We start from the raw sequence: 17576 nt of genomic DNA on the forward strand, positions 1-17576 counted from the left end.
ATAGTTCATTAGTTTAATTAATTAATTGGGCTAACCCAATTAGAGAATTAATTAAATGGACTTGGCCCATTAGGGTTTGGCCCACTAGGGTTTTAACCCTAGGGTTCTCCCTATATATATCTCTCTTTGATTGTTTTTCATCCAAGGTCGTTTTTGCTCTTCTTCACCGAAGGGAGGCCACGAGTTCGAGTCATATTTCGAAAGATCGAAAGAGAGCCTCCAAGTTCTGATGCGAAGGAGCCGAAGGATCGCAGGACAGCCGTCGTCTCCACCACGCGCCGTAGCTCTCGCTCATCCTGCTCCTATCGCTCCATTCCGACCGGTAATCCGCCGTAAAAGTAAGTCTCCTAGATTCTAATCAATACGAGGAACGGTTTTGATTTTAAACCGCTTCCGTTGCATGCTATGTTTCCTCGTTCATGATCCTTCACTGACACCCACCGTGGGGCTCAGTAAAACTTACCTACCCAATAAACTCACTAAAAAGTCTTTCAAACCAACCTCTCCCCCCCAGTTGCCATATCATGGTGTGAACTAGAAGCGCCCCCGCCCAAGAGCCGAATAACCCCGATCATCCCCCTCAAAACTTAGCTGTCATAGAAGTCCTCCTTCAAATAGTCCAACAGCTCCAGAATCGAGTTGTCGAATTAACCCAACACCAGCAGCGTGACCAAACCAACGAGCGAATTGACTGCGATGTGGAAGGCAGTCGTCACCAACACTCCCAGGCTACCCACACCCCTATTCCCTCACCTTCTGCGTCCTTGTGTACTCCCATAACCATCCATTTTCCGACTTCATCATGACCGTTCCCTTACCTGACGGCTTCTGCCCTTCCTACACCTTAAAACTTTATGATGGCACCACCAACCCTCAAGATCACCTCACCACCTTCAGCGCCACCATGCTGATAAGTGGAAGCTCAAACCCGATCATGTGCCGATCCTTTCCTAGCACCCTTAGAAAATCGGCCATGATGTGGTTCTCGCCCTTGGAGCCGAATTCTATCCACGACTTCTTCGAGCTCACCACTCACTTTCTCATTCATTTCTCCACTAGTCGAGCCTATCATTGGACCTCGGCTAGTCTTATCAACTTGAAACAAGACGAGCACGAGCCACTATGGGCATTCATGTTAGGTTCTTTAGAGAAGCCCTCCAGATCAAAGATCTGAACCCTGCAGTATCCATACACGCCATTATGGTTAGATTAAGAGCAGGTCCCTTCACCGATTCACTGGCCTAAAAACCCCCTACCACCCTAGCTGATCTTAGAACGCGCTCGGCGAGGTACATCAACATTGAAGAAGCCTCGGCTGCCCGGCGCACAAAAGCTGAGCTACAAGTACAGCCGCAATCGGTCCCCCAGTCGGGACCTCCTGCCCGGCATCAACACAACCACATGAGGGACCCCCATCAAAACCAAGAAGGTCAAGATCACAACAAAGGGTGGAGAAAACCACCCCGGGCCCTCAGCTACCTCGGTTACACTAAAACATGTACACCTCCCTTACAACAAGGCGGGATCGAATTTTTTGAGAAGTCTACAATGCCAGGGTTATTCCTCCCCCGTATACCAGCGAACAATGACCCCCTCACGGTAACACCGACACCAGTAAGCGGTGTGATTACAATCGCATGTTTGGACATACGAACGAGGAGTGCGCCGCCCTAAAAGACCAAATAGAGCGGCTGGTCAGGGAGGGCTATCTCTGTCAATACGTTTACAGACCAGACTGGAGGCGATCCCCCCAAGGCAACTCAAAAAGTCAAAGGAGTTGCAACCCTCAAAGGCGGCACCAAGCAGGCAACAGGTAAAATGTCGGACCGCCCCCAGGAAACTCGATAGCTGGGGTTATTGACACCATCTCTGGAGGCTTCACAAGAGGAGGAGAATCAAGCTCGGCAAGAAAATGACATCTCCAGGCGGTAATGTCAGTAAATAGCACCGAGAGGAGACCAAGGAGAATTCCTCGTCACCCTGCAATCTCCTTTACTGAGGAAGATTTTGAATGTATCGACAAAAACCTCGACGATCCCATGGTAATCTCGATCGTCACTGCCAACTTCTTGGTGAAGAAAGTCCTCATAGATTAGGGTAGCTTGGCTGACCTAATATACTTTTCAACCCTAAAGAAGATGGGAATCCCCAAAGGGGAACTAAGACCATTTGATGGAAACCTGTTTTTAGGAGGACAGGTAGGCGTTAAGGGCTACATCAACTTACTAACTTCATTTGGGACAGCTCCACTCGTCAAGACAATCTGCATCCGATACCTAGTTGTTGATTGTCAAACACCATACAATGCGCTGCTCGATAGCCCTTTTCTCAACAAATTAGGGGCAGTAATGTCCACTCCCCATCTAGCCATAAAGTTCCTAGTAAAAGACACCGAGGTCGGAGCTATTCATGCCTACCAAAAAGAGGCTCGACAATGTTACCACGACAGTCTCAGGATTCGAAACCCCAAGCCTAGTAAGGATAGGGGAAGCGACACTCCCAGGAACAATAGTCAAGTGGAAAGGACAAATAGCCAAGCCCCACACCCCAGTGTGCACATGACAGAGTTAGAAAAACAAAACCAACTAGCAGATGACCAATGTCGACCCGAGACAGAGCCCCACCTCGAAGGATCAAACTCCTGCCCAGAACAAACCATCTATGTCACAAGCATCACACCAGGATCAATATCAGTAGCAGAGCCCGCCACCTAGCTGAATTTGAGGCGTGAGGAAGCAAGGGCGCACTGTAACCAAGCAACCATCCTTCTAGGGACTCATTGTTATAATATTCCTAGCAAAATAAAGATGGTCGCTTCCACTTAATACTTGTCATAGCTTCATAAAAAGCGGAAACACGGACTTTCCTTCGAAACTCCCTAATAAACCTCGGCATAATCCCACTTTCTCTCCATCACCCCGAGACCGCTCAACTCTGATAACCCCAGCTCTGTCTGATCAATTAAATACGAGAGCAAGTCATCTGCAACCTCGACCCACATAGTACATATGCCAAAGAAAGACAAATGCTCGGGCGAGCCACTACCAAAGTAGGCCGAAGTAACAAGGTATGCAAAAAACCCCACATTTTACGAAGCAAATTCAAATACAGGTACAAATGAGGACCTCGGGTACAACCTCGTCATTACTCTAGGCACCTCGAGCCCGCCTTGACCTTATTGAGCCAGGCCTTGGATCAGACAGGGGCACAAGTTCTCGAGCTAGACTCGGTTCTCCTTTAAACCGTGCTCAAGACCCAGAACGACATGGTCAGTCTGCCCCGCGCGTACGTCGGGCACAACCCCGTCATTGCTGCCTCGAGCCCTGCTCGACCCTATCGAGCCATGCCTTGTATCAGATAGACACACAGGACCTCAATCCAGACACGGTCTTCCTTTAAATCGTGCTTGGGTCCCACACCAATAGGGTCAGTCAGCCCTGTGCAGACCTCAGGCACAACCCCGTCATTGGTCTAGGCGCCTCGAGCCCGCGTCGGCCCTATCCAGCCACGCCTTGTATCAGACAGGCGCACAGGACCTCGAGCTAGACTCGGTCGTCCTTTAAACTGTGATCGGGACCCAGACCGACATAGTCAGTCCGCCCCTCGCAGACCTCGAGCACAGCCCCATCATTGCTCTAGGCACCTCGAGCTCGCCTCAAACCTATCGAGCCATGCCTTGTATCAAACAAGCGCACAGGACCTCAAGCTAAACTCGGTCCTCATTTAAACCGTGCTCAAGATCCAGATTGACAGGGTTAGTTTGCCCCGCGCGGACGTCAGGCATAACCCTGTCATTTCTCTAGGCGCTTGGAGCCCGCCTCGACCCTATCGAGTCATGCCTTGTATCAGACAAGCGCACAGGATCTCGAGCCAGACTCGATCCTCCTATAAACCGTGCTTGGGACCCAGACCGACATGGTCAGTCTGCCCAGTGCGGACCTCGGGCACAGCCTCAAAGTCGTGCCTTGTAATAGACAGGCACGCTAGACTCCGAGCTTCCCTTGGTCTGATCCCGAAGTCGTGCCTTGTAACAAACTAGAACGCCGGACCCTGAGCTTCCCTCGATCTGATCCCAAAGCTATGCCTTGTAACACATAGGCATGCCGGACCCCGAGCTTCCGTCGATCCTATCCCAAAGTCGTGCCTTGTAACAGATAGGCACTTCGGATCTTGAGCTTCCCTCGATTCGATCCTAGAATATTTTACATCAGGACACAATAGAAAATAAGGTACCTAGAAGAGACTTACATTTCATTACAAACAATTTACATCTGATTACAAGCCTCACATCTTTAATAGTTTTATGTTACACTTACCTATCGCACTACAACTTTCACATGATACAATTGCTTGGAGACCTAACAAGGAACAAGCAAACGGGTAAAGCAAGGCCAAGCGACAATCATTGCAGAGCGCACTCCCATAGATCACCAGTAATCATTTTCCCCATAAACCGTGTAGGAAAGGCTGGAACCCCTTTTGTACTGCCTGGCATCCTTCCCTTAAAGGGGTAGGATTCTGCCAGCCCGACAGCTGCTCTTGAAGAAAATCAAGGATAACCCGCCGCCTAGGTAGCCCCGACATTTCCAACTTTCAACCTTGGAGCTGGTAGACGAGCCCCCACCTCCAACCTGATAATGCCGACGTTGATGACCCAAGCCCTCGGATGCCAGAACACGATACTTCCACCAGAGGTGAACTTCGAGAAAGCCACATCACCCATTCTAGACATGACATGTCTCACCCATCCTAGTACTGCCCTTGTCTTAACGCGCTCAACCACAGACCTCTCGGCCTCTACCATACCACTCAAGAAGTTGCCACCCACAAGATCACTAGCAAAAACACCCCACCCAAGTGAAAAATTCCCACCGTAAAACAGTAACCACATTTCCTTAGTCTCCCAAAATGAAGACATAAACAAGAAAGGATAGCATGGAGCGAAACCAAGAGCTTTCCTTTCCCCTTTTATAAACGCAATCGCTTGACGGTCAGAAGTCCCTCACAATCTCCTAAACATTAAATACGTTAAGGTTATGAAAAATCACGCCATCAATACTGTCATATCCCTATCTCGAAAAACGAAAAACCATTCCTACCATGACCAATCAACACCCCCCATGTGTTGATAAAAACATCGAAAAGACGAAGCGTTTCGTCAAAATAACACATTTGGCACCGAAATGTCACCTCATCTATAACCTCGAAGCTCGCGTTACGCTCGTAGTCCCCCCAAACCTCTACCAAACTTAAAGAGTCGGCACCTCGGGTTCTAGGATTACTACACCAATCTCACCATCCAACTCAAAAACCGCCATGTCCGCACTCAAGTGCCCCGGCTCGACTCAAAGAAAGTATGACGTACCAAAAAAAATAAATATTCCATCATGAATGGCAAGTCAAAAGATGGCAAAAATTCATAATACCACAAGCCTAGGTAAACTCAAGACAACATTGAAAAACCTACGCTATTGCAACAAATGAGTAAATTAGCCTAGCACTAGTAATCATTTTCCCCATAAACCGCATAGGAAATGATGGAACACCTTTTGTACTTCCTGGCATCCTACCCTCAAAGGGGTCGGATTCTGCCAGCCCAACAGTTGCTCCTGAAGAAAATTCAAGACAACCCGCCGCCTAGGTAGCCCCAACATTTCCAACTTTCAACCTTTTAGCTGGCAGATGAGCCCCCACCTCCAGCCTGATAATGCCGACGTTGATGACCCAAGCCCTCGGAAACCAGAACACGATACTTCCACCAAAGGTGAACTCCAAGAAAGCCACATCACCCATTCTAGACACGACATGTCTCACCCATCTTAGTACTGCCCTCGTCTTAATGCGTTCAACCACAAATCTCTCGGCCTCTACCATACCACTCAGGAAGTTGAGACCCACAGGATCACCAGTAAAAACACCCCACCCAAGTGAAAAATTCCCGCCATAAAACACTAAGCACGTTTCCTTAGTCTCCTAGAATGAAGACACAAACAAGCAAGGATAGCATGGAGCGAAACCAAGAGCTTTCCTTTCCCCTTTTATAAACGCAATCACCCGACATTCAGAAGTCCCTCACCATCTCCTAAACATTAAATACGGTTAGGCTATAAAAAATCACGCCATCAATACGGTCATATCCCTACCTCGAAAAACGAAAAACCACTCCTACCATGACCAATCAATGCCCCCCGCATGTTGATAAAAATACTCGAAAGACGAAGCGTTTCGTCAAAATAACACGTTCAGCATTGAAACGTCGCCTCATCTATAACCTCAAAGCTCGTGTTACGCACGTAGTCCCCCCAAATCTCTGCCAAACTCAAAGAACCGGCACCCTGGGTTCTAGGATTAGATACCAATCATACCATCCAACTCAAGAACCACCACGTCCGCACTCAAGTGCTCCGTCTTGACTGAAAGAAAGTACAATGTACCCAAAAAAAAAATATTCCATCACGAATGGCAAGTCAAAAGATGGCAAAAATTCATAATACCACAAGCCCAATTAAACTCAAGATAACATTGAAAAACCTATGCTACTGCAACAAAAGAGTAAATTAGCCCAGCTCGGCTAGGGATTCAGCATCATCGGCAGCACCTTCCCCAGCTCGACCCACCTTGGGAGTTTCCCTTGAAGTCCTAACCCGCGTCCCTTCAGTCGGGTCAACAAGACGGCCGCCCTCGACCCTCATATACGGCTTGCAGGGCTGCAAGTCCAGGCTGGGGAACAAAGTTCGAACATGGAGAAGAGCTTCCTCGTAGCCCTCCAAATACTCATCCGTAACCTCCAACACTAGTGTCCTACCAGCCTCCGCCATCGATTGGGTAGCTGATTGATGCTAAAAAAATGTCAAAATTTTATTATATTTTCACCCCTATTTTGACCTTGAAATTGCATTTAATTGAATATTTATATGTCTTTCATGGTTATATGTAGATTTCTCAAAGATATATATAATAATAATAAAATAGTAAGGCTAATTACAATTTGACATACAACATATATAAATATAATGCATATATATATATATTCTATATTCATGCGTGACATACATATATATAATATATAATATATCAATAACATATATTCTTTGTATGTAGCGTGAACTAGTGGACTTGAAGTAAGGCTAATTGCAATTTGACTTGGAGACCAAATCAAGAAGTCCAAATTGGGGCCCATGCATGTGCACATTGAAAGCGAAATGAAGTCCAGAAGCATGAAGCCCACTATTATCAAATTGAAGCCCACAATTGAATATTAAATTAAAGTCCAGCTTAGCCCATGGAGAAGGAATACACGGAGACAACAGCTAGGGTGTGATCATATACACGAGAAATTGCTCTAAGAAGATCATGCGTTCGCATGCCTCATAAAGCCATTTCAAGATAGCAAGCAAAATTTGGCAGAGAATGGACAAAAGTAATATTTAGCATGTTAAAGAGGATTGTCAGATGATTTGAACATTTCTGTTACCAGTGGCTTATAAATAGACCCGAGCATCGAAAAGGAAAAAATCCCCTCTACTGCCACTTTCATTCCAGAATAAATGAGGAAGAAGAAGAAGCTCAAGCAGCCTCTGCTCTTGCTTTTCTTCTTTGCATTTTTTTTCACTATTCTTGCTTTGTTTAGTTTTTGTATTAGCTTAGACTTAAGTTTTCATTACATAGCTTCGTTCTACTCTTATTTACCTTCTCTTCATTTTGTTCCAACGTGCTTCCTGTTATTTACATTCTATAATTTTCATTAATGCTCATTTACATTCTTCAATTTCCATTATACTTCTACAATCTTAATTTCTGTATTTACAGTCCAACACTTAAATTATTGTCTCTTTAATTCTAGTTATTTAAATACTGTAATTTAATTCTTGTCTCTTTAATTTTTCTTTGGAGCTGTGTGTCTAAGCTTAAACTTGGGCTAAGGCAAGGACTGTGTCTAGTGCCACTGTTTGCCCAAGAGAGCCGAACTCCGATTGAATTAATAGAACATTGATTTGAGTTGAGAAATGTGTGTGTATTGAATCTTTGGGTTTGGATTGAATCATAAGCTTAACTTAGAGTCTCCATGCCATGTATGGAGGTTACTTAAACTGGAGATGCTTTCATACCCAAGCTCGAATGATTAATCTGTATCTTCTAGTCATGTTTATTAATCACAATCCAATTTATGGTAGTTGCTTAATTTAAACTCTCTCATGCCATGTATGGAGAGTGCTTAACCTAGAACTATCATGATCTTGAATTATGGTTACTTACCGGATCTCAAATGTGTGTTAATCTGTATTTCAATTTATGATAGTTGCTTAATCTAGACTCTCTCATGCCATGTATGGAGAGTGCTTAACTTAAAATTATCATTATCTTGGAATATAGTTAACTACATGACCTCAATTTTAATCAGTCGATGTTAATATTTTGATATCTCTTTGGTAAATTAGTGGGCTAGTACAGAAATTGCCCTATCCCAAGATTTATCCATCCATAGTCTCGCTTAGTTACATTTTTTGGTATTTAGATCATTTCAGATGAATTGGCCTGACAACCCAATTTATATCGCGGCTCTATTTTTGTTTTATTAATGATCTCCCAGTGAATCGACCTGGACTTACCCAGAAAATTAAATTGTGCTACAGCGCACACTCGTACACTAGCTAGTATAAACGCTCTGTGCTTCCATGTTTGATTTTTTCCTTTATTTTTTTTCTTGTGTTTGTTTAATAAATTGCACAGAGTTAAGCGCAGTCAAATTTTGGTGTTGTTGCTAGGGAGATCAGTGATGGAATTAGTGCTGCGGAAAAAAAAAACATATTGTAGTTTAGTCTCTTTTGTTTGTGTTGTTGTTATTAATACATGAGACATATGTTAGGTAAGATTCATTGTTAGAATTCTTATTTGCATTTTCACGTTCATATTTAATTATGTCTCAGTATTTTGATTACATGTCTGTGTTTGGAAATGCTTTTGTTATTACGATCCCATTGAGTAAACTGTTTCCAGACCCTTTGAGGATTACCCAAACCTTCCTAGGCAACTAACTCCATCCTACACCACACTTCCTGTTGTTCACCGTGATTTTAATGATGACCCTAGTGCGACATTGGATTATTTAACTCGGAAGGTGGAGTGGTTGGAGTTTCAAAATTTAAGTGAGGTTAGATGCTTGGTGTGCAAATCTTCAAATCATCAAACAAATGATTGTTCTACCATACCTATTCTCAAGAAATTTTTGAATAGGCAACCATCTGATTTTCAGACACACTACAGTGAGGAGAGGTTTTCTTTTAACCATTTGATTCATCCATGGAACAATGACTCTGTGTTCCAATCTCATAAACCTTTTCCTCCATCACCTCACCAATTTAAATTAGAGCAAGAGTTTACATCTAGAGTGTACCACCCTTAAGATCAGCAATTTTTAGAGGATACCCTTCAAGAATTTATGCAAGGTCAAATAAACTTCAATGACAAGGTGGCTGAATTTCAAAACCAAACCCCTAGAGCCATAGGTGACATTCTTAATCAGTTGACCTTGTTAACAGAGACCTTGAGCATGAGTGATCCTAGTGAGTTTCCAACCCAACCTAATCAAGATTCTATAGGTCAATGTGTTGTGGAGGAATTTTTGTTCAGTGATACCATTGTAGAAGAAGAAGTCCGGGAGGAGGATGAGGATAAGATCCAAAAGTTGAAATGTCAAGATGTCATAGGTCTATCCACAATTGAGCCTAACTTTCTTATCTTTAGTTTGGTTTACATAGGGGATCAAATTAAACCATACATGGGTGAGGTGTTTGTGCAAATTAATATGCCACATTCTGATGTAATAGATCCAACACCTCTGAATGAAACATTTTCGAAAGATGGTCGTGCTTTTATAAGAAAAATCCAATTGCATCATTTTGAAAATAATGTTATAAGTGGTTTAAAGCATGTAATGATTGTTGAGATTCGAAGTGCAACCACTTATTTGATCCTTAACTGGAAGAAGAGGAAAAAGCAATAGAAAAAAATAATAAGAATAAAAGGCTATTAGTTCTGCCTTCATGTAGTTGTTTTTGATTTTGAATGTGTGCTTTTTGTTAGAGAGTTCTTCTGTCAGTTTGGCATTCCTCTTTAACATTCACTAGTTTATGCTTCTCTGTTAGTTCAGTTTTTGAAATCCACAATGAGCATATGGATCTTTTCTGCATTGAAGACATAATGAGCATATGGTACTCCTAATCTCAACTTTTTATTGTGTCTAAGGATATGTCACCATCCAGGTATTCCTAATTTTTATGTGTTAATGTGTTTAAGAGCGATACACAATCCAAGTTGGGGGGTGAGGTATAATTGATTCATGCTTAATTGTAGTTGTTTGTTTGATTTATTTTTGATAAAAAAATATTTGCTGGTGTTTGATGTGTTTATTTTTCTTAGTATTATGTAGCTTTGTTAATTAGGCTTCAGCAATTCTAATTCTTTTGAAAAAAAAAAATTTTTGAGCTCCATTCGAATGAACTCTAGCACATTCGAATGGCCCATAAGTCCTCAGTGCACATTTTGCCAAAACCATTCGAATGTCCATGAAATTCATTCGAATGTCAGCACTGTTGCATTCGAATGCCTTGAGCAAAGCCTTCAATAAGTGAGTTACTATTTGAAATTCATTCGAATGAGAGCAAAATTCATTCGAATGAGGTGTCCACTTCTTTAAAAACCCGTTGCACACATTCGAATAACCTTACAGCCATTCAAATTAGCCTTGCGTTCTTCAAGCTTCCATTCGAATCAGCTTGCTATCATTCGGATGAAAGAAAAATTCATTCGAATGCATTACTGTTCCATTCGAATGCCCTTCACAAAATTTCAAAAAATTGAACCCCAGCGTTAAATTCATTCGGATGAATTTCCATCACATTCAAATGTCTTGACCAGCATTCGGATAGTTTCTGCAAAAAAAAATAAAAAATTACAACCCTATTTCATGTTTACCCATAAGCATGCTTGACTCTATTTTGGTTTTGTTTAATTGTGTGGTCGTGTTATTTAATAATAATAATAATAATAAATAGTTTTTATTTTGTTTCTATTTTAGTGTCACAATGTGAGTGGTTAATTTTGTTTGTCTTCGTGTCTTTTTTTTTATGAGTTTTTTTTTAAATAAATGAAAAATGAATTTGGATGATCTCTAGTAAGTTAAAAAAAAAAAACAAGAAACAAAATAATAATAAAATATATATATATATTTATATAAAATTTGTTTTTCTTTTCTACTGGACTTAAATTCTTTTTAACTGAATTGAAAATGAAAATAAAAATAAAAATTATAAATGAAAATGAGAATAATCACTATTATTGTGATAGTAGTGATTCATAAAAAAAAAAATTCGAATGCAAGTTTTTGTTTGTGTTATATAATAATAAATAAAAGAAAAAAAATTGTTTCCGTTTTGTTTTAGTGTCTCAATTTGAGTGTTTAATTTTATTTGTTTGTATGTTTTCTTATTTGTGTTATATATAAAAAAAAAAAATTGCTGACATTCGAATGTGTGCTTAGTCATTCGAATGTCTTGAAATTCATTCGAATGAGTTATTGTTGCATTCGAATGACTCAAGGAAAGTAAAAAAAAAATGTACGAAAAAAGAAAATTCATTCGAACGAAAAATAAGGACATTCGAATGTCTATGAAATTCATTCGAATGTGTTACTATTGCATTTGAATGAATTTTATTTTTATTCCAATGATAATCCTAAATATATATATATATATATATATTAAATAAAAAAACTAAAAAAAATATATTCAAAAAACAAAAAAAGAGAAAATTCATTTGAATGTTGGTCCCGTTTTTTAGTAAGTAAAAGAAAAAAAATAAAATACAAAAAAAATAATAAATAATAAATAATAATAATAATATAAAAAAATTAATTTTCTTGTGCAAATGCATTCTAATGTGGTCGCTAGCATTCGAATGCATCTCTTAAAATAAAAAAATAAAAAAAAAACACATTCGAATGATATCACTGTTTTATTCGAATGGCTTGTACAAACTCTTCACAAATTGAGTTCCTATTTAAAATTCATTCGAATGAATTTCGCACTTATTCGAATGATTTTAAAATTAAAAAATAAATAAATAAAAATAATAAAATTAATCAAATGCATTCGAATGTTGTCTCTGTACCATTCATCACTTAAAAGTAAAAATATTAAAAAATAAATAAATAAATAATTATTTTAAAAATATTAAAAAAAATTTAAAAAAATCAATTCGAATGTTATTCCTTAGCATTCGAATGAATTACTCAAAAAAGTTAAATAAAAAATATTTAAAAAAATCAAAATGAATCACTTAAAAAATTAAATAAAAAAATATTTTTTTAAAAAAGAGAAAAAAATGAAGAATCAACTAGGATGAGTTTCCTGTAGCATCTAAATGTATCAATTAAAAATAAAATAATAATAAAAAAACTAAAATTAAAAAATAATAAAAAGAAAGCGAAAAAATAAATTTGGGATTCTTTTGCTCCTTTTTACTCCTACAATTGTCCTGCATATGTATATATTTTTTCTGTTTGAGGATTAATATGCTTTCATTAATGCTTGTTCTATCGCATTGGATTTTTATGCTGTTAGCCAACTTGAGTCTGTAATTTGAGGCATGAATGTGATGATTTCTTATCTGAACCTATAAATGTATAGGATTTAGAATGAGTGATCTGTATGCATAGATTATTCTTACATTGAAAATTTGTCTGTCAGGTATGAAATATATTAAATTAGTAATTAATTGGTTAATGCACTGCATGATTCCTCAACTTAAGTGGAGATTGTTATCTAGTGTGAGCAATTGAGCCTATTAAATGTTCTTTCTGAGTGAATAACCGCTTACTCTAGGTGTAGTTTTCCTTGCCTCTCATGTTTTTCAATAGCTTCATTGCACTACTTTGCTTTGAATGCCAAAAATGTCAATGAAAGAATTAAACTGGTTTCAAATTCTAAATTTGATGATTGAGTGAAAATGTGTCATAGGATGTGATAGTGGAATTCTTTTGTTAAAAAATTTGAGCCTGTTAACCTATTTCTTTTTTCTATTATTTCCCCTTATTAGTTCCATTGAGCCAATTAAATTATTTCTTTTCTTATTACCCTAATTTTATCCTGAACCCTGCAAATATTTGCCCTACCTAATGTGTTCGGGAAATAGTCTATCTTAGTACTACGAAAAAAAAGAGAAGAAGAAAAAAAATTGAACTGAAAAAGAAAAATCTCGTAGCTATTGCAGTGAAAGCTATTCAAACAAAATGCTAAGGAGATTATGTATATAAAAATTGTGTTGTTATTTTTTTTTCAATTTGAAAGAAAAAAGGAAAAAAAAAGAAAAAGAAAAAAATGAGTATCCGCTTAGATAGGAATATTTTCGGGGGCACATTTTTTTGAATTCTTTATCCTTTACTTTGTTTACCCATCCACTCCTAAGCCTCGTTACAATCTTAATGCAATCCCTCTTCATCTTATGATACATGGAAGCTTGAGATTTGAATTTTAGAGTTGAAATTTTGTTTAATATCTGAAGTTGTGCATTGGTGCATTATTCCGATCATGAAGTTATGTCAAAATCCATTTTCTTTCATCAAAGTCCATTTTTCATTTTAGGATGACACTGATTTGAATTTATTTTGCATTTACTCTTATTACAGTGCATCCCAGAGAGTAGCCATGAGGGATCAATTTTCTTGGAGTGTACACCTGAGAGGTTTTGAAGTCAAAGCTTAGAGGTCGTAATGCAGGTGTGCTAATTTATTTGATTGTTTTTTCTACGATTGAGTGTCCCATGATGAAAATTTGACAAAGAATGGTCAATTGCGTGTTAAAGTAGCTTATTCTTGTTTTATACATTTTGGTTTCAGATTTGAAATTTAAATATTTATGTTGATGTTGCGAATAAAAATTGGCCAGTATAAAATACGATTGTTATGGGACTAGCAATATTTAAGTTAGGGGGTGTGATTGATGCCTAAAAATGTTAAATGTTTATTATATTTTCACCCATATTTTGACCTTGAAATTGGATTTAATTGGATATTTATATGTCTTTCATGGTTATATTAGATTTCTCAAATATATATAATAATAATAATAATAAAATAGTAAATAAATATAATATATAACATATATAAATATAACACATATATATATTCTATATTCATGCGTGACATACATATATATAATATATAATATATCGATAACATATATCCTTTGTATGTAGCATGAACTAGTGGACTTGCAGTAAGGCTAATTGCAATTTGACATGGAGACCAAATCAAGAAGTCCAAATTGGGGCCAACGCATGTGCACATTGAAAGTGAAATGAAGTCCAAAAGCGTTACCAAAAATTATGTTAAAGTCCCAATACTATGAAGATTTCACTTACACAACCAAATAAAACTCCACTTAAAATCTTCAGAAACTCTCTTCATTCTACCCTCCTGAAAATTTATAAATAATATCATTTCGATCTCTCTCGAGCAAAATTAAGAATTTACACTTAGACCCGATTGTTCGATTTGTTCCCTGACCCCTTTGTTTCAACCTGAAACCAATTCAAGGTTGTTCCACTAATAAAATTAAGTCTCCTAAGGGTTCTGTTCACTTTTTGGAGGTCTCTTACGACGATTTGATTTTTTCAGACTGAATCACAGCTGTACCAAAAACTATTTCTGATCTGATTTTTTCCTATGTCATAAATCACGTTTAAAATTGCTCATTGATATCGTATCATCTTCATTAGATATCTAGGCTACAGGGCATTCCCTACAGTCGATTCGGTTACTCATAACTCTACCAAAAATTATGTTAAAGCCCCAATCTTATGAAGATTTCACTTACACAACCAAATAAAACTCCACTCAAAACCTTCAGAAACTCTCTTCATTCTACCCCCTAAAAATTCAGAAAAAAATTTTGTTCGAGCTCTCTCAAGCAAAATCAAGAATTTAAAGTTAGGCCCGATCGTTCGATTTGTTCGCTAACCCCTTTATTTCAACTTGAAACCAACTCAGGGTTGTTCTACTAATAAAATTAAAGTCTCCCTAGGGTTCTGTTCAATTTTCGGAGGTCTTCTATGACAATTTGATTTTTTCAGCCAGAATCACAGTTTTATTGAAAATTGTTTCCGATCTAATTTTTTCCAATGACATAAATCACGTCAAAAATTGCTCGTTGATATTGTATCATCTTCATTAGATATCTAGGCTACAGAGCATTCCCTGCAATCGATTCTATTACTCATAAATGTACCGAAAATTATGTTAAAGTCCTAATCTTATGAAGTTTTTACTTACACAACCAAATAAAACTCCACTCAAAACCTTTAGAAACTCTTTTCATTCTACCCCTTGAAAATTCAGAAAAAATATCTTTTCAAACTCTCTCCAGCAAAATTAAGAATTTACACTTAGGCTCAATTATTCGATTTTTTCGCTAACCCCTTTGTTTCAACCTGAAACCAATAAAGGGTTGTTCTACTAATAAAATTAAAGTCTCCTTATGGTTTTGCTCACTTTTAGGAGGTCCGTTACGACGATTCATTTCTTTCAGCCTGAATCACAGCTATACCGAAAACAGTTTCCAATATGATTTTTTCCTATGTCATAAATCACATCTAAAATTGCTCGTTGATATCGTATCATCTTCATTAGATATCTAGGCTACAAGGCATTCCCTACAGTCGATTTGGTTACTCAAAATTGTATCAAAAATTATGTTAAAGCCCCAATCTTATGATGATTTCGCTTACACAACAAAATAAAACTCCACTCAAAACCTTCAGATAATCTATTCATTCTCCCCCTGAAAATTTAGAAAAAATATCTTTTCGACCTCTCTCGAGCAAAATTAAGAATTTACACTTAGGCTCGATTGTTCGATTTGTTCGCTAAACCCTTTGTTTCAACCTGAAACCAACTCAAGGTTGTTCTACTAACAAAATTAAACTCTCCTTAGGGTTCTGTTAACTTTTTTGAAAGTCTCTTACGATGATTCAGTTTTTTTAGCCTGAATCACAGTTGTACCGAAAACTATTTTCGATATGATTTTTTCCTATGTCACAAATCACGTCTAAAATTTTTCGTTGATATCGTATAATTTTCAGTAGATATTTAGGCTATAGGGTATTCCCTGTAGTCGATTTGCTTAATCAAAACTGTACTGAAAATTATGTTAAAGCCCCAATCTTATGAAGATTTTGCTTACACAACCAAATAAAACTCCACTCAAAACCTTCAGAAACTCTGTTCATCCTACCCCCCTAAAAATTTAGAAAAAATATCTTTTTGACCTCTCTCGAGCAAAATTAAGAATTTACACTTAGGCCTAATTGTTCGATTTGTTCGATAACCCATTTGTTTCAACTTGAAACCAACTCAGGGTTGTTCTACTAATAAAATTCAAGTCTCCTTAGGGTTCTGTTCAATTTTTAGAGGTCTCTTAGGACGATTCAACTTTTCAGCTTGAATCACAGCTATACCGAAAACTGTTTTCGATTTGATTTTTTCCTATGTCATAAATCACGTCCAAAATTGTTCGTTGATATCGTAACATCTTCATTATATATCTAGGTTAAAGGGCATTCCCTGAATTCGATTCGGTTACTCGTAACTATACCAAAAATTATGTCAAAGTCCCAATCCTATGAAGATTTCCCTTACACAACCAAATAAAACTCCACTTAAAACCTTCAGAAACTTTCTTCATTCTTCCCCCTGAAAGTTCAAAAATAATATCATTTCGATCTCTCTCTTGCAAAAATTAAGAATTTACACTTAGGCCCGATTGTTCGATCTGTTTGCTAACCCCTTTGTTTCAACTTGAAACCAACTCAAGGTTGTTCTACTGAAACAATCAAAGTCTCTTTAGGGTTCTATTCACTTTTTGGAGGTCTCTTATGACGATTCTATTTTTTCAGCTTGAATTGCAACTGTTCCGAACACTATTTTCGATCTGATTTTTTCATATGTCATCAATCACGTCTAAACTTTCTTGTTGATATGGTATCATCTTCATTAGAATTCTAGACTACAGGGCATTCCCTACAATTTATTCGGTTACTCATAACTCTACCAAAAATTATGTTAAAGCCCCAATCTTATGAAGATTTCACTTACGCAACTAAATAAAACTCTACTCAAATCCTTCAGAAACTCTCTTCATCCTATCTTCTGAAAATTCAAAAAAAAAAAAAATCATTTCGACCTCTCTCGAGCAAAATTAAGAATTTACACTTAGCCCCGATTCTTCGATTTGTTCGCTAACCCCTTTGTTTCGACCTGAAACCAACTCAGGCTTATTCCGCTAACAAAATTAAAGTCCCTTAGGGTTTTGTTCACTTTTTGGAGGTCTCTTACGACGATTCAATTTTTTTTGCCTGAATCACAACTGTACCAAAAACTATTTCCATTTGATTTTTTCCTATGTCATAAATCTTGTCTAAAACTGCTCGTTGATATCGTATCATCTTCATTAGATATCTAGGCTACAGGGCATTCCCTGTAGCCGATTCAGTTACTCATAACCCTACCGAAAATTGTGTTA

The sequence above is a fragment of the Diospyros lotus genome, chromosome 1, assembly GCF_014633365.1.
Source record: "Diospyros lotus cultivar Yz01 chromosome 1, ASM1463336v1, whole genome shotgun sequence".
Taxonomy (NCBI): Eukaryota; Viridiplantae; Streptophyta; class Magnoliopsida; order Ericales; family Ebenaceae; genus Diospyros; species Diospyros lotus.